An 18,559-nucleotide genomic window follows, 5' to 3' on the forward strand; every position below is an offset into this window, starting at 1 on the left:
GGCAACTGTTCCGGATTTGAATTAAAGTGCTTCTCGACTGGGAGTCGACTCGACTTAACCCGGAGTCGACTCCCCAAAGTCTGGAGCTGACCTGGCACTTTTGGAGTCGGCTCATCCCAAGGAATCCATAGAGTATTCTTCAACTTGGCTCACTCGAGTCGACTCGGAATTCTGGGAGTCGACTCGGCGCTCAGAGCCCGAACTCCCGATCTTCTGTCTTTTGGCTCGTGCAGTCTTGGAGTCGACTCGAACTGTTCGGAGTCGACTCGGCTCTCAGTATCCGAAAACAGTCTTCTGTCTTTTTGGAGTAGCGCTGCCTTGGAGTCGACTCGAACTGTCTTGGAGTCGACTCGCGTCTCAGAGAAAAATACTGTCTTCTGTCTTTTTGGGGTCGCGCTGTCTCGGAGTCGACTCGGCTTTGCGGGAGTCGACTCGGCTCTCAGTGTCCGAAAGTTGCTCTCTGACTTTTGCCTTGTATACACTGAGAGTCGACTCTTGCTTCCTTTGGAGTCGACCTGCCAACCATCGGAGTCGACTCGCGTTCCTCAGGAGTCGACTCGGCTCTCAGGGTCAAAATACTTCTCTGACTTTCTGTCTGTAACTCCCTGGAGTCGACTCATACTACTGGAGTCGACTCGGCAAGCATCGGAGTCGACTCGCGCTCTTCAGGAGTCGACTCGCTGACAGGTTTTGAGTTTACTTTCTGTTCGTCTGTCTGTTCTCAGTCGGAGTCGACTCGTAATGTCCGGAGTCGACTCGAGCCTGTGCCAGTGCTTCTGATACGCTTGGAGTCGACTCGTAATATCCCGGAGTCGACTCGAGTCTCAGACTTTGGTTCAATTGACTTCTTAACTTATCCAAAATGTCTTGAACCAAATCTAGAGACACTTAACCATAAATTTACAAGATTTCACTGAAACACTAGATTGAATTCATTAGTAAACATAAGATATACTCAAATGCTTTGAGCTCATCAAAATCAAATAGGGTTATAATCAATCACTCCACAGCTGTGCCCGCTGTCGAGGTGGACTCCTTAGACGAGGTAGATTCTTCTCTCGGCGGGGGACTGACTTCTCGAGCGGCCGTGCTCCTCGCAGCTCCTTTTCTGCTTCTTCGAGACCTGCTCGGCAGCGCCCCGCCTGGAAGCGATGGCCTCCTCGGCCTTCGCATACTTCCGAGCTCGGGCCAGCATCTCGGTGAAGTCGGCGGAAAAATTCTTCTCAATGGAGAAGAGAAACCTGTAGGACCGAGCTCCTGTCTTCAGTGCGGACATGGCGATCGACTGATCGAACTCGCAAACCTTCTAGGTCGCAGTGGTGAAACGGTCGATGTAGTCCTTAAGAGACTCTCCCTCCTTTTGTTTGATATCGAGGAGGGAGTCCGACGTTCGCCGCTAGGGTCGGCTGGCAGCAAAGTTAGTGGCAAACTGCCTGCCGAGCTGTTCGAAGGAGGACACGGTGCTCGGCTTCAGTCCAGAGAACCAAAGTCGAGCTGTTCCTCAGAGTGTTGCAGGGAAGGCCTTGCAGAGCACGGCCTCCGAGGACCCTTGCAGTGCCATGAGGGCCCAGTAGCTTCACAGGTGGGCAAGGGGGTCGGTAGTCCCATTGTAGGGCTCTACCTGAGGCATTTTGAACCTTGGTGGGACCGATTCATCCTCGATCTGGCGGAAGAAGGGTGACTTGGTGGAGAACTCAAAGTCACCCTCGCGCCTTGCCTTCTAGTTGTGGAGCGCCTCAATCTGCCGCTCGAGTTTCTCGACCTTCCTATCGAGTTTCCCACCTGGGGGATTGCCACGGTGGTCTGCTCCGGTGTTGGTTTGCCTGGAGCTGACTCGGCCTCTGAGGGCTGTGGCCGTCTATCCGGGTTCCTCCCTAGTGGTTCTCTCCGAGGAGACGCCCGGGTTGAATCCTGGTAGCCGTGTCGTTCTCCGTTGTTGACCCTCGAGGAGTCATGGGGATTTTGGCCTTGGAGAACCGGTTCATCCGGAGGGAGCACCGATTGGATCTGAACCTGTGGAGGCGGCATAGGAGGGGCCTCCACGAGTTGCAGGCCTTGGACTGCGGTAGCCAAGGCTTGAACTTGCTGCACCAGGGTGTTGAACTGCTCTGGTTGGACTTTAGGGACTGGATCCGCCAGAGGCCTTGGCGGTGAGTTCTGGACTGAGCGTCCAGGACTTGGTGCGCGGTGGCGGGAGGCGTTAGAGGCTCCTTTGCTCCTTAGCTTCATGATCAGACTCGGCCCTTCCTCCTAGCACCAACTGTTGTTGGAAATTAGACCCGGGGGTGACCACTGGCTGAGGAGGAGGAGCTCTGGCGGGTGTTGCGTCGGCGGGCTACGTCCTCCGAGGGACCTGCCAAAAAGTCGGTGGCCGGGGTTTCCGGCGCCGGCCCTCCGATGCTTAAGTCAGAGGAAGCTTTTGTGGAGAAAGGGAGAGAGATTGCAAGCAAGGTCTAAAAGTCTTCTTTAAAGAGGAAGAAATTCCCTTTTCATAGAGGAGTGCAGGGTTACCTATGATGTGACTGGGCGAATTAATGAGTTACCGTCATGATTGGGCATGATCGTATGAATTAATGAGTTGCCGTGGGTGACTGGATGGAGTTGAGTGAGTCAACTAGTTGCCGCGGATAGCCTGAGATTTGAGTAAGCTGAAGGTCTGTGGAGATCGTGTGCATTTAATTGTTGACCAGTCGCTCAGGCGGAGAACGCGGATTAGGTCCTGGGAGAGAAGGAGAGGAGCTTGATTCTCGGTGGAATGGAGAGGTCTGCTTCATTCTTTGACTGGGTTTCTTCGGACTTAAGGTCGATCAAAGCCGCAAGGCTGTGAGCTCTGAGGTCCGGGCGCGCTGGGGTCGGACGCCTTGAGGTCGGGCGCCTTAAGGGTTGCTGCCATAGCGCCGTCATCACGTGCCAGCGATGCATCCATGTGCTTCGGGCAATCCATTTTTCCCCCAACAGTGAGGGATCCGTGCAGGTGTGTGTTTAGTCCCACATCAGTTATGTGCTAGATAAATCTTGGATACTTATATAGAATCAAAATATACAAATAATACCTTCCGGCTAGCCATTTTTAGGTGAGATCCTAGAATGTGACAAATGATATTAGAAAGGATCTGGCCCATAACCTATGTGAACTAGGGGGACACTGCAGCACAGATCCATTAGGACTGACCATGGGGCCGATCATGGTGTTTTAGATTTAAATTGATTTGAACCCTTAGCCTGACAAAGCGTCAGAGCCTTAAATGAAAAGAGTATGTGAAGACCCGTGCGGGCGTGTGTTTAGTCCTATATCGGTTATGGCTAGATCTTGGGGTACTTATACAAGATCAAAAAACCTAGATAATACCTTTCGGCTAGCTATTTTAAGTGAGGTCCTAAAATGTGACAAAGTTACATGAATCAATAATGTAGTTGCATATGACGACTGTAGCAACTATGACAATACTAACCGACTAGCCTGGGTTCAAAATGAACAGCTGAAATACCACCGCTATTACGCTCATCACAATATATATTCTGTCAATGTGTAATGTGGAAAAAAAGCTAATCAACGCTTAGCAATCCAATATAATTGCCAAGCAATTGCCAGGCCTGATTGACATCACCATTTTTTTTTCTTAAAGCAAGTGCTTCAATATAATGCGTGTACGAATACACCCAATAAGTCAAAATACAACAACTCGCGGAGTGCCAGTGGCAGCTCCCCCTCCTCCGATCGGTGTTGGGATCCATACTGATGTATCTCATTGACATCAGCAATTTGCCCGTGTACCAAACCAATCTCCAACCAGGCAACCGCCGCATTAGCCTGGTGATCTGGTAGGGCAAGTGGTAGCATACTTGTATATATATATTACGCACTCTTGCATCATTTTTGAAACATCCCGAGTTTTTTTTTTGGCTTGCCTCTTCTAATATTGAGAACAAAATAAGCATCTAATGAGATCGGGTAAGAGAAATCGCATATTCCTATGTAATAGGAGAAATATTAGACCATCTTTGAGCTCGGTCTTAACCGAGATGAACAGCTTTTGTGAAAATTGAGGTATGGTGCTAATAAAAAACAACAGTTATGGCGACACCACATTTAATGCGATGGTCAGGATAATTATCATTATGTGCTGCTCGCACGAGACAGTTACTATATTGTAAATATATATCAACCATTACCATACAATTAAAACACAGCGCGCCAAATCAGATAACGAATCAATGTTCTACCCTATATAAAGAGGTAGCCCGAAAATCCTTAAGTTTATTTGAAAATTCCACTCAATAAATTTTCTCCATTCCATAATGTTAATCTACTATTCTGACTTAAACATCGAAAAATCTTCCACCAAAAACTTTTCGACAAGTGGACTTGAGGTGACCAGTTCCTCATCTCAATCTCATCCAACCTCACTCAGTTCGGTTCTTACCGACCTCAAATCAGGTTCAATCAAGTTCAGAATTTAGCGACAACACTATAGATCTAAAACCATTTATAAAGTAAAATCATATCATCTTTGCACACCATAACCAAAGCATCTATCAATTTGCCGATGCAAGCACTGCATATGCTATTAGTACCGGTCAACTTCTCAGCTAAAGCATGTCACTGATGAGGTAAAACATGTTGGGGTGTTTAGCATAAGGTGATGACTCCAAAATTTAAGATGATGTGGGTAGAAAATATGAGATATGTTGAAAAATAATGCTCCTTTATAAGATCTCAAATCACCCTCATTCTCAAATCATCACCCAACCTTGATGATGGGAAATTCATTCTTGAAGATGAGTTTCTAAAATCACTTCAAAACATAGATCTTGGACTAAAATTTAAAAACAAAAATACCTCTCAATCCATCTATAAAAATTAATTTATTAATATATCATTAATATATTTTATCAATTTTATAAAAAATAAATTATATTAAATTAGAGATAAATTATATTTTACACGCACTAGTAAGAAAAATCTATCCTTATCATTCTGAAGTTTAATCCAAATGCCCACATCAAAAAAAATTAAAATAATCTTATATATCATAGCATCAGAAAATGTTTACATCCTCCTCACTCATGACAATTTTAATTTTTCATGAGGTATACAAATTCCTTTAATTAATTAGATATAAATACAAACTTAATAAACTATTAGATGATTTTTATAAAATTATATTATATCATACCATGCTACACTATAGTATATTACATATATAGTATTTAAGATATATAACATATTATAATCAATTATTAATCATATTATAGATATATTAATGTTCAATTATACTTTTAAATTACAACAAACATATATTATTATTCTTTATATTTATAATATAAAATTATTTAATATATTACTTCAATTCAACTTATTTTCATAGTCAAATAAATATTAATATTAAAATAACAATATACTATACATACAAATAAAAAATTAATTCTATAATAATAATTAATATTTTTTTACAGATTTAATAATTTATAAAATTAATAATATATTTTTATAAAATATGTCAAAAACATTTTAGGCACTATGCGAGCAAAGATTTTAGATTTCCATTAAATACCTATTAAATTACTGAGTGATGCCAGAAAATCTTTCAACAAAGATCAAATTATTTCACCAATAATCTAAAAACATCTTAATGATCCCATTTGGATTTGGATCACCAAACCCTCCCAAACCATTTAACATGAATTCGGGAGACTCAAAATAAAACACTGCCTCTAACCAAGATTTCAAAAGCCCTGAGGTGGGAAATCAAGCCATGTCGATGAGATGGCATGTTGAATGACTTGATTTCACGAGCCAGAACCAGTGGCATAGGTAGCACACAACATACCCTGCCCGCTCACCTATGCAATGCAGTGCACAAGTCCCTCCCACGAGGTGACTATGCCCAAAAACTCCATCAGCAATGCACCAAACCTATATTATTCCAAGAGCAAGCATCATAGCAATTCTCTAAGACTACACGACAGGGAGACTCAACATGCAATTTGAAGATTGTAACCAACTCCAGATATTGTTGGCTGTATTAATAGCATTAACTAGAGTAAGAATTGCCTCGGTGTCCACTCAATAAATTATAGGTATCTCAGCAAGCTCTCCTTTGAACCGGACCATCATGCAGGAATTGCTATTGTTCAGTCCTCTAACTCGATAATCTTGACCACCGAAGCATCCCCGACTTTCTGGCAGACGACAACTCGATCATGGGACTTTATCACACCAGAGGCCTTGCCGTGATCAAGAGCAACCTTCAGAACAGACTCATTGGTAGCATTTGTAGACTCAGCCTGCAGAAGCACAAAAAGTAAAACATCAGACCTCCAGCTGATGAGAATTATATGCACAACCTCAGGCGTATAATGTGCTTAAATATAAGAGAAAAAAGAGCCATCAATCAGCAGACCTGTTTCTTTCTAAAAGTAACAGGAATAATTAATATTTAGAACGAGTGAACATTAATCTAGAACAGAAACAAGCATCCCACGTGCCTGCAGCTCTAAAAAATCCATAAATTTCAACTGTTATAACCCATAGTCAAACCAGTTCGCCGATGATGTTGGATAATCCATCTACCTCTTACACCTTTGGTCGAACAACCATTTTAGCTAGTGTTGCTTGCTTGCAGTTGAAAATCTTATTTTCTGTTGTATTAGTTACGTGAATTAAAATTGCTATCAACTACCATGATGTGATACAATAAATACCCTGAAACTTTTTTACATAGAATCCAGCAACCTGACAAGAAAATTGTACTAATTTCAAAGCACTGAAACTAGTAAAATAAATAAAGCTTATAAAAAGGAAAAATATATACTTACCGGATGTCGAGGATCCGCGAGCATGGGAAAAAGGCCCCGGACTATAAGTGATTGCCTAGCCTGCCCATAACATAATCATTCATCAATTTGGGTAGTCAGATACAAGGCATCGAAGAGCCTTGAATAAACAAAAACCTATTAAAATGTGATGTAAGAAATAAGGAATAAAACAGGTTCACCATCAGCTTCTTAACACCACTATGTTTAGCTCATATCCCCCCACCCCCCCCCCCCCCAAAAAAAAAAAAAAGTCTGAAACCATAATAGTAAAAAATAAGATTCGCCATACCGGTACCGGTAGGCATACCGATCGCCTACCGGACCGGTTTAAACCGGTACCCGAACCGGAACACTCTTCCCCGCCAGAGCTGGGCTGGGGATGCGGCGGCGGCAGCGGCGGCCGCCTCTGCCGCGCCCTCCCCCGCCCTCCCTCGGCCTCCGCCGGTCCTCCGCGGGTGGCAGAGGCCTCTCCTCCCTCTCTTCCCCGCTCTCTCTTCTTCTCTTCATCTTCTCCAGCTCCAGCTGAGTTTGACTCGTACCGGTTTCCACGGCTCCGGCGTACCGATTACAAGCCGGACCGATCCGATATGGCTCGAACCGACCGGTACGGGCCGGTTCGTCAGACCTTGGTTGAAACGGAATAGCAAACAGCATCCTGCTCCAACAACTCATTTGCATGATCTAGAATAAATATTAAAGAATTGAAGAAAACCCACTTACCTCAAAAGCCCCAGTGAAACTCCATCGAAGTTGGTTTGTTTTGAGCCGCGGGATAACAACTGATAAGACAGGCATAGTAGGCCTATACTTTGCAATTAATCTGTGCATAATATGCAAGATATTAGAATTCCTCATGAATGTATGTGGAAGGAAAAAAATCAACATGCACCATTGAATTAACAAATGGCAGACCAATATGTAGTTTGTATCACAACAGCACCTTGCAGCTCTTCCTGATGAAGTAAAGCAAATGATAACAGAAGCCTTAACCTTGATAGCAGCACGTACCTAGACAAGATCATGATAGTGAACTTATTAAACAACATTTCCAATAAAAAATCATTCTTATTGTCTCTAATTTCTAAACTAAATGTAAATTAGAAGAAAAATACGCTGCGTTAAATGGTAGCGAGCTAAGGTTCATTAAGGGGGAACATACGGCAGATGAAGCAATAGACTCCAGGTGGGTCATTGGTTCACCAACATATTTCACGGTCTTCTTGAAGTACAAATCCTGGTTGAAAACCTTCTCAGCCTGCAAAGCAGATTTTACCATGAACAAAAACGCAATAAAAAAAAAAGCAGAATCAGGGAGAGGATATGAGCGTGGCCCTAACAATCACAACCATTAGGGAGCATGTCCCGCTTTATTGAAAACATTTCAGAAAATATGATATAAAACAAATAAATATATAATTTCATAAAAGAAGAGGCTACTTTTCTGCCAACTTCTTACAGCAATTTAATCCTCCATTCATGATATCCGTAACTTGGCTGAAACATCCCAACCTGCCTTATCATAGCCATATAAAGCTTCTTTCTATCTCTATTCCACCCAACACGTTCCTCATTTTTTTATGACCCTATTGAATAAGCTACTGAACCTTCAATGGACTCTCATTTATCATTAATTCATTATGTTACTGGAAGCCCGCCACAAAAGCTAGAACAAGAATTTATAGCCGTTGTAAAGAACTTAAGGACCAATACAAAGGCAACCATAACCCTTTCTTAGTCAGGCTAAAGCATGCATATATGCATAGATACATGTATACATATGTATCTATGTATGTATGTGTGTCTAAACTTTATCTAACCATGGCATAATCATTGTTTTTCTGAAATAGACACCAGAAAGTTGATCAGGTCACTTAGCAAGTGAAATGCAAACCTAAATTCAAGATCTTCCAGAATTAAGAATCCCTATAAAAAGCATCACAACAGAAAAAGCCACAAAAATCTGATGTTAAAAAAGAAAAACCACTTTGCCCCAAGTTTATAAGTAGAACCAGACTTTATGCAAAGAAAGGAGATCAGGTACAGCTCTACATGTAAGATAGTTACTGCAGAAAAACCTTGGTGCAATTATTCAATTGGCATGACAAATCCTTTTGCATCTAGCCCCTATCAATTTCCATCACAACAAAAAATTTACAAAACCTTCCTCACAAGCTAAGCATAAAGACATACACCTCAACAAAGATCTAACACTAGTGAGCATTAGCAAAGACTGACCTCTGAACAAATTTTACCCACAATTGAAATAGTCTCAACAGGATATAATCCTCGAAGAGTTTCAGCACCTAAAAGAATTGCATCACTTCCTGAAACAAATCAAGACTGAGAATGAAAATTGCAAGTTCTTCATGATACAATTAAGAAATGAATTTATATTCTGGAATAACAAAATTAAATAACACAGAAATCAAAATCGTATAGAACATAATTCACCATCAAGTACTGCATTAGCCACATCAGTTGCTTCTGCACGGGTTGGTCTCAGGTTGTCAGTCATACTGTCCACCACACGAGTAACCACAGCAGGCTTACCAGCCATGTTACATTTGTAGACAGCAGCTTTTTGAAATAAAAACACCTGCAAACAATACATGACGATCAGATTATAAGGTTTAGATATTTTTAACGGTTAAAAAGTTGACGTTCTGCGGTAGCGAAGCAAAGAGAATTGGCAACATACAACAAAACAAGAATCAGGAAATGACCATAGTAAAATAGTTTGCAAAAATCCGAAAAATATCAGTCTTCCAAAATTTTTAAGAAAAGTTTTCTTACCCCACGAATTGCAAAAAATGATTTAAGAAATTTCATAATTGTTCAGAAGTCTATTGGGATTCTATAAAATTCTCTTGAATTTCTTTTTTTCCTTTTCTGTTTCTTTATTGCTTTTATAAGAAATTCTTACTCAATTTATCTCCAATACCCGCTGAACAAAAATAATTCACCCCATTCCAGGTCACATCAAATCCTGACTACGTGGTTGTTCTTGATTAGAGTGGTCTGTCCTACAATCTACAAATATTTCTTTCAATGAGCTTTCTAAAATTTCCTCAATGAGTAACCACAATGAGTAACCTTTGTCTAATTCAAAACTCAGCTTTTCTTTTTCCATGGTCTCACCTGTGTTCATATTCTCGAGCAACTTTCATTAAAGGTTCTCCCAAGGCCATATTTTATATGCTAAAGTAGCAAGAGAAGAAATATATCTGACTTGGAACTAATAGCAGCATACTACAAAGGAAAATGAAAAGTTTAGTTTGATTATATACATTGATGAACTGTCAAGATCCGGATATTATGCCAAGGGAGGAAACCGATTTCTCCACTCTCATATCATCTAACTCAGGTTTATTCACAACCAGTATGCCAAAGAATTGTTTTCACATGCAAAGAAAACAACTCATCATATTCGTGAGAGGATTCAGGGAATAAAATACAAACCATGGAATGTCATGCAACAAAATAGAACTTCTCAGGACAGGAATTCCCATGTGCCATGTCAAGCATGATCCACTTGGAACACTATAAGCATATGGGATGATGATTGTTTGTTATGCCACTACTGTCCTTGGGAATATATAGAAAACCACAAATGCGTCAAACAAGTTGCGAAAACTTGTTATGCATGCACTGCAACACTTATATTTGTTTGCAGCGGTATCCTTACAATTTAAAAGCGTAACAAAGAAGAGCAGGATATTAGCTATTATCAACAAAAACCCAGTTACATGAAATTCATTCAAGTAATTCCATTTAGCCTAATTTGTTGTCAAATAAATAAAGGTGTCACCAAGATTCGAATGACTGAGCTTGCTTAAAAAAATGCATTCTTTACACAAATTCCTTATCATTATATTTATTTGCATCAAAAAGAACAAATAATAATGCATGTATCACATCTTATCGAAGCTAAGTTGGGATCATCAACCTTCTCAGGTGGGAGATCTATTCCCAGATTGCCCCGTGAAAGAATAATGCCATCTGCTTCTTGTAGAATCTCATCAAAAGTGGGTTAGGCCCTGCAAGAAAATGAGTAACAGAACATTACTTAATTGAAATGAAAAAAAAAGAAAAATAAAGAGAGAAAAGAGAAAGAAAGACTAGTTCAGAAAAATATCTTGCAACCCACCTCTATGTTTTCAATTTTAGCATATATCTGGGTTTGATTAAGATCACCTAACTTTGAGAGGAACACTCGTGCCTGCACCCGAACAACACACTCCCCATTATTGAATAAAATATTGGAAAAGGAAGCAAACCAAAATCTGAGCACCAACTATAGAGCAAACACAAATTGCAATAAAAAGACAACTACATCACTTCAATCAGAGGAAAAGACAAAAAGAAACCAATACAAGATGTCCTTACATGTCGAACATCTTCTGCATGTCTCGTATAAGATAATGAGAGGAAGTCAATTTTGTTTCGAACACCCCATGTACTAATAACCTGAAATTATTAATAACACATCAAATCAATTAAACGCTTTTGAAAATTTAAAAAATAATTAAGAAAATATTAAGATTTATCTGACAGTTAAGTATGATCATATTATATACATATATGCATGTGTGTGTGCATGCAAACATACATACATACATAAGCAAAGATTAGCAATTGCAGAAAAATGAACCTAACTTACTTATTGGTACCATTCTCTTTGTTTAGCAGAGTTCAGATAGCATGCTTGGCTTAGGATGACAAATACTATAGGATATAGTGATATGATATTTTGCAAAAGATAAAGTCAATTAAGCATTAAAAAGTCAAAAAAAAAAAAAGAACATTCAAGAAAACCCTTGGCAATAAACCAAAACAACAATATACATAAACATGCGGAGTAATGTCAATGAATGGAGTATGCTCCAATACAAGTCAATTTTGCCTCAAAAAAGTTCTTTATATAGCTTAAAGTATTAGAAGAGCGATTGACAAGATGACTGAAAGGCCATCGACCAACCAGCAACCAAACCAACAACCCGTATGTCATCTCTATGAGTTCAGCATTTATAGACAACATATGAACCATCGAGGTTTGAGGAGACTGTGTCCAAGGCTACAAGCATTACATTTAATGCTCCAATTTGGCATTACATACCTAGATAAGCCAACTAAGAGGGATTGCCATGAAAATAGAGGCGGTCAATTTTGACTCAAAATGATTGACATATAGCTTTATCTAAGAGAATAAGAAGAGCGATTGACAAGATGACTGAGAGTCCTTGAACAACCAACAATCCTTGTGTCGTCTCTATAGATTCAACATTCATAAACACGGTATGAATCAAGGTCGGCGGAACCGTCCCGAACCGGACGGTTCGAGTCGTACTGAGCTGCCCCAGCGGCGGACCGGGACAGTTCTAGTAACGAAAACGAAATCCGTTGCCCGAGGGGGAGAAGGAGAACGAAAGAGCAAAAAGAGAGCATGCGGGAGAGAGAGAGAGAGAGGGAAAGAGAGGGAGGCCGTCGGAGGCCGACGCCTGGGCAGGAGACGAAGGTCGTGGCCGGGTTCTCTGTTTCAATTGAAACAGGGGTCCAGCTGCTAAAAACTTTTACGATTTTTAAGTGAAATCAGCAAATGACATCGGCAAACAATTTACCGACTTCACTTAAAAATCGTAAATTTTTTTAGCGATCGGACTCCTATTTCGAACGGAATCGAAAACGCGGCCGCGGCCTCCTGCCCGAGCGCCGGCCTCCCTCCCTCTCTCCCCCTTCTCTCTCTTCCTCTCTCTCGTTCGCCCTCTCCTCCGCCTCCTCTACTGTGTCAGTAGAGGCCCCGCATGGCACAGCATAGATTCGAACCAACCCATGCCGCTGGACAACCGGTTCAGTACCCGGTACCGGCACAGCAGACCATGGTATCAACCATCAAGGTTCGAAAAGACTGTAAGAAAGACCATGGTATCAACCATCAAGGTTCCAGGAGTCTGTAAGAAAGGACAAACTTTACATTGAACCCACTAATTTGGCATTATATACCTAGGTAAGCCAACTAAGAGGGGTTGCCATGAAATATAGAAGGTCAATTGTGACTAACAGAACTACAACATACTGTTATACTAATTAACATTAACCAAGCAAGGGTTCCACTAGTCCCAGACATATACACATGCAGAGAGATAGATATGGCTACACTCAAATAGATCTCCACTCAAATCCAGTTGGGTCTAGATTAGATCCACATCGATAATCCAAGTTATTATATATGATCTACTACCTCTAAAATGCTTGAATACAAAAAGTTTTATGATTTGAAAACCCCTAACCTATGCATCAAATGGTGAAAAAAACCATGTATAACATTCATGTTATTTAAATTGTCCATTTTTTGACCACTTGATGCATGGACTAGGAGTCTCCAGAAGCAATTTAGAGATAATAGATCACACCCCCTAGCTCAAATCATCGATATAGGACCCTCATTGTCGAATTTAGACAAAAGTTACCAAAATGTTTTACCCATTTAAATTATATATCTACAAGAACTATGAAAGATCTAAGGTTCCTCTTTTCTATTTGTTGATTTATATTCCTTAGGGCACAGATCAAACCTATAGTACATGGCCAACCTAAAAGTCACATTGTTAGATGGTTAAGGTCAAGGGGGAAGATGGGGCATTTTTAAGCAGAATCATGGAAAGCCTTTCTTTTTAGCAAGAAAGTTTCGTAATGCAAGAGAGAGAGAGAGAAAGAGCAACCAATTATGGCCATGGGAGGGAGGGGAGGGCTCACTTTCACTTCCTCCTTTTTTGAAGTTGGAAAATCAAAGCCACCCTTCTTCCTATAGGATGGTCTTCATGATCAATGTTTTCCATTGTTACTAATAATACATATATTTGAATTATATATGGTATATAAAATTAAGCATTAAGCCTGTTGTGAGGGAAATACAAGTCTCCCCAAAACACGTGATTGGAAGCACCCGACCTCGGACGACCAACCTGGCGCCCGACCTCAAACACCCAACCAAGCGCCCGACCTCGGACGACCGGCCTGACGCCCTACCAGGCGCCCAACTCCAAAGCTCTCAACCTCGGAACGTCCCGACCTAGAAAACGCCCGATCTCGGAAGGCATCCGATCCCGGAAGTCGGACCTCACCGACTGCCCGCTGCGGTCACATCCTCCTACGGCCCGATTTGGGACCACGCCTTGAGCGGCTTACTCAACAATTAATGCACATGGTCTCTGCATACCCCCGGCTTACTCAACAATTAATGCGCATGGACTCTGCAGACCCCCGGCTTACTCAACAATTAATGTGCATGGCTCCTGCTGTCTGCGGATCTCCAGTCCTCCACGGCAAATCAGCTCGGCTGCGTTCAGTCAGCCGTGACAACTCCCTGATTCCGACCTCGTCCTCTACGGCAAGGCATTAATTCACATGATCGTGTACCAATTCATGCGATGTGCTCAGTCATACGGCAACCTGGTCCCGTCGCATCACAGGTAACCCAGCACCCCCTATAAAAGGAGAACCCCTCTACCTTGAAGGGGGCTGGACGCTGAAACTCTGGACATATTGCTCCTACTTATATCTCCTCCTCTAACTTAAGCATCGGAGGGCCGGCGCCGGGGTTTCCGGCCACCGGCTTGTTGCAGGTCTACCGGAGGACGCCGCTCGCCGACGGACCGCCTCCTCCTGCCGATCCAGCACCAGAGCTCCTCCTCAGCCGATCATCGCCCCCGGGTCCAATTTCCAACAACAAAGCCATTTCGCTGGCTATAATTAGGAAAGCATCATAAATGTTTAGACCTAATAACAAGATAGGTACGGACCAAGATTTGCCATATCGGTGCATACCGCCCCATATCAGGCATACCACCTTGATTTAGCTCTACCATACCATACCGATACCGAACCAAAACTTATATGTGAGGTCATACCAATTCTTGATACGTCAAACCGAACCCGTATCGAACATACCAATACTATATCAGCATGGTGGTTGGTATAGGGTCCGATCCTGAGATTGTGAATCTTGGTACGGACACTGCATTTTAAGTTTCAACAATCCATAGATATCAGTCCAAAGAACAAGATCATGTGTATAGATGCTCAAAAAAAAGTTCAAAGAATCATGTCAAGAAATGAGGATTTAAGTAGATATACAAGGCCACAAAACATATTGTTGCACTAAAAGAAAATATACATATATATAACGTAAAAAATATATCACTTACATCCTTGTCGGCATCAGAAAGTGTAGGCAAATTAATGTGGATTTGCAAGATATGCAAGGTGAATAGAGATCCAGCCAGAGTAGCAGTGTTCTTTATCACACAAACAACATCATCACCTTTCAATTCAGCTACCTGCATCATATAGCCCCAAGGCTTTCTTAAGAATGCAAATAAATACAAAAACAATATAGATAAAGTTGGTGATAATTTCAACTCATGCACTGAGTCAGCAAATCAAATCAATTCCACCTAAGCTAGTGGGTGAAGATAGAGATTTTGTCAAGCCATGTTAGTCCATGAGCACAATGAACCAAGGGAGGCAGCGTTTGGGTCAGCTAATCACTATGTTAAGAAATTAGATCAGCTAAGTCTACCAAATTCATACCTCCAACCAGACAGAAGTAGTTTCACTTCCAGTAAACAAGTATTGGCCGATGAATATTGTGTCTCCTGGCTTCACAGCCTGCAATTAAAAGATTAAAACTATTAAATATAAAGAGAAAAATGGAAGTCGAAGTACAAATTACAGTTATATTGTATGGTAGCGCCAATGCAGACATTTTAAGTTGAACTTGATGGCAATGTAGCAACCTAAATGATTTTGTTGGTCAAGTTGGACCTTATAATCAAGAAATCATAGCCATATGAACTCATTAAAAAAAATGCAGGCAGGCAGATGAGGTAATGTGATATCGAGTAACATGTCTACAATGTGCAGGTGAGGTTTGAGAAATTTTCAACAGTAACATGCATGTGCAAACATATAGTAACAATGAGGATGTAAGAACACATATTTGCATGTCAATAATGTATCGCAAAACCACAAAAAATGAAGATAAACTTTTGAAGATACTGAACTAAACTACAAACTGCCATGGATAAGGATAGTGAAAAATTTATTATGATGCCATAAATGACCATCCCTTTTTTACACTCGTCGAAAACCACCCTTCCTATCCTAACATTTAACTTCATTTCGAGTGCTAACTGCAATCTTTTTAAGACTAGTGCCTCTTGCATCCCCTTCTAGAGTGGTTGTTTTTTGTCTAACTTTCTTACATTTTTCATATTTTATTTATTATATTGTTTCAAGAATATGTTGTCCATATATGGTCTTAATCATGAGAATCTGCATCATGAGATAAAATACTCACCCTTGCATTTCTACTTTTCTAAAATTTAAAAGAGAACTTCCTCATAGAACGAATTTTTGACACATAATTTGAGCTCTTTAACTAATGAATTATGCCTTAGAGATGAATGTAATTCCTTCCATCAAAATCTTCACCATTCCACCATTACCTCTTTTTCTAGACTAATTCAACATATATGGGACCTTCAAAGGATTGCTCCTTGGATTCGTAAGCTTAAATTGTGCAACGACAAAGATTTATTCCAATTAGCTATCTAAATTGTGTAAGTGGCATGTCCAGCAAAATAAAAGAAAGGGTTCAAGCACATATCTTGAATTCATACAAATCGCATGGACAAAAAGGCACAGGCATCAGGTTGAGATATAACAATTTTGTCCAGACGAGCACAGTAAATTAGCTCAAGACTCGTGCAAATGCAAACGATGTTTATAACATCCATGGTGCATTGTAAAACATAGGAAGAGGCAATATTTTGAGGATGACCATTGCTTGCCTTTGATAGTCCGCTGAAATTAATTGGCAACAACTTAGAGGAGGCTTCTTGCTCCTGGTCAGGGGTCAAAACAACAAACGCATCCGCCTCAAGTGAAATTGCACGTTCACTTTTATTGACAACCTGCAGCTCTGGACCCACCGTATCTAGCATAACCTAGAAAAGGAGACAAAATTCAGTCAATTAAAATCATATAATCCATGGAAAGAACATGACACCATAGACAAAAGTTAACATCAACCTCGGATTTAGTTGAAGCTCTGACTGAGACCACTAGCAGAAAAATGAATTTAAAGGGACAGAGGATTGATTTCTAACTGAACACTCAAGAAAACAAAAAGGGCAGCGGCAGCTAAGAGGGATCTCGCAGAACATAATTTGCAACCGGCAGATGGGATTGTCGGGTGGCTGGTAATAATAAACTTACCGCACACAGCTTTTTGGTGCTTTTGACAGCCATCTTGAGATTTTCCAGAGTCTCCTGGTGATAATCAACGTCCCCCCATGAAAAGTCAAAGCGAGCCACTGCCACAAGAAGTTTTTTTTTTATATAAGAAACAATTGTAAAAGAGATAGAGAAGCTTTAAATCATCAGAAAGATGGGAAGGATATATAAAATCCAAGAGGAAGTTACCGGACATCCCAGCCTTGAGGCAGGCAGAGATCACCTCGACGGTTCGGGACTTGGGGCCGAGCGTCCCCACGATCTTGGTCATCGCAGGGAAAAAGCTCTGCAGAAACAGAAAATTCAAAGCTTAGCGAGTGAAATAGCATACGATCCAATCAGCATCATCGATCCTTCTTAGATCTTTCACCCGAGATTTTGCCTCACTTTTCTACCTTTGTAAACTGGGCATCGAAATAGAACCACCCCAACAAACAAGGATGTATCATATCTTTAAAACAAAATCCTCCGTTTTTAGAAGTGAATATCCTAGGACATTTTTTTCCCGGAACTCGATGTGCTGTCTCCAGACCCACATCCATGTGGAAAGGTCAAATTCTTCCGGTTTTTTTAGGAAAAAATTACACACACACAAGGGAATCATAGTCGAGGAAAAGGAGGAGGCGGAGGAGGTGTAGGAGGCGGGGCTAATAGAACATACGGGTTTGGATGGCTCCAGGATGGAAGCCATCCTGATGGGCTCTTCGAGGAGCAGGTGAGTCGAATGCATCTTGTGCTTTCTCGATTCCGCTTCGCGCTCCGATCAGGCGGATGGATGGTAGAGAGACACCCACAAAACCCTCGTTCGACCACGAGTAGAGGAAAGCAGGGAGGCGGCTCAGCAGAGGCTCTCGCTTCCTTTGCCCTTCTCTGACCCTGCCTATTTATTTTTTGACAGCGATGATGCCTTCTCCCGATCGGCATCGGTCCCAAATCATCGTTAGTTATGGGATTAATTAACCCTGATTATTATTAAAAAATAATATAGGTACTTACATACCGGTGAAGGACAACCATACATTTTACCAAAAAAAAAAAAAAAGGACAACCACACATACTTCCGTGCCGTTGTTTATAGCCCCGGGACGTCGTAGATGAATAATAAATGAGTTGAGGCTGCGCTCCGTACCGGAAATGCAACCGCGCTCCGTACCGGTAGCCGGGGAGCATCATCATGACCAAGTCCAAGGGACTAGATCGGTGGGCGCAGGCGGCCAAAAACCGGGGGCCCTGCCGGCACCGCTCCCACTGGTAGATTTACTGCCTTCCGCCCGCAAAACCCACAGGGTGGTTCTATATACACCCCCCCCTATTGCTCAGGACACCCCCCAAAAATTAAAAAAAAATTAAATACTCTCTACACCCCCCCCCCCCCCCCCATTTGCTAAGGACACCCCTAAAAAATTAAAAATTCCTAAATTACCCCCCACCCTCCCCACCCCCT

The 18,559-nt window shown here is 41.5% G+C and overlaps 1 pseudogene across 1 annotated transcript; it reads right to left on the reverse strand.

Moving 5' to 3' along the window:
• Positions 1–5,896: 5,896 nt before the first annotated feature.
• LOC103697643 lies at positions 5,897–18,035 on the reverse strand (annotated as a pseudogene). The gene is made up of 16 exons (XR_005513577.1): positions 17,777–18,035; positions 17,305–17,401; positions 17,098–17,195; positions 16,671–16,826; positions 15,409–15,486; positions 15,024–15,155; positions 11,206–11,286; positions 10,967–11,038; positions 10,766–10,856; positions 9,271–9,415; positions 9,055–9,143; positions 7,979–8,074; positions 7,760–7,827; positions 7,540–7,639; positions 6,820–6,879; positions 5,897–6,288 (listed from the first exon to the last, which is right to left on the reverse strand). The product of XR_005513577.1 is annotated as a pyruvate kinase 1, cytosolic-like (transcript).
• Positions 18,036–18,559: the final 524 nt, after the last annotated feature.

Source organism: Phoenix dactylifera, chromosome 10, assembly GCF_009389715.1.
Source record: "Phoenix dactylifera cultivar Barhee BC4 chromosome 10, palm_55x_up_171113_PBpolish2nd_filt_p, whole genome shotgun sequence".
Lineage (NCBI taxonomy): Eukaryota > Viridiplantae > Streptophyta > Magnoliopsida > Arecales > Arecaceae > Phoenix > Phoenix dactylifera.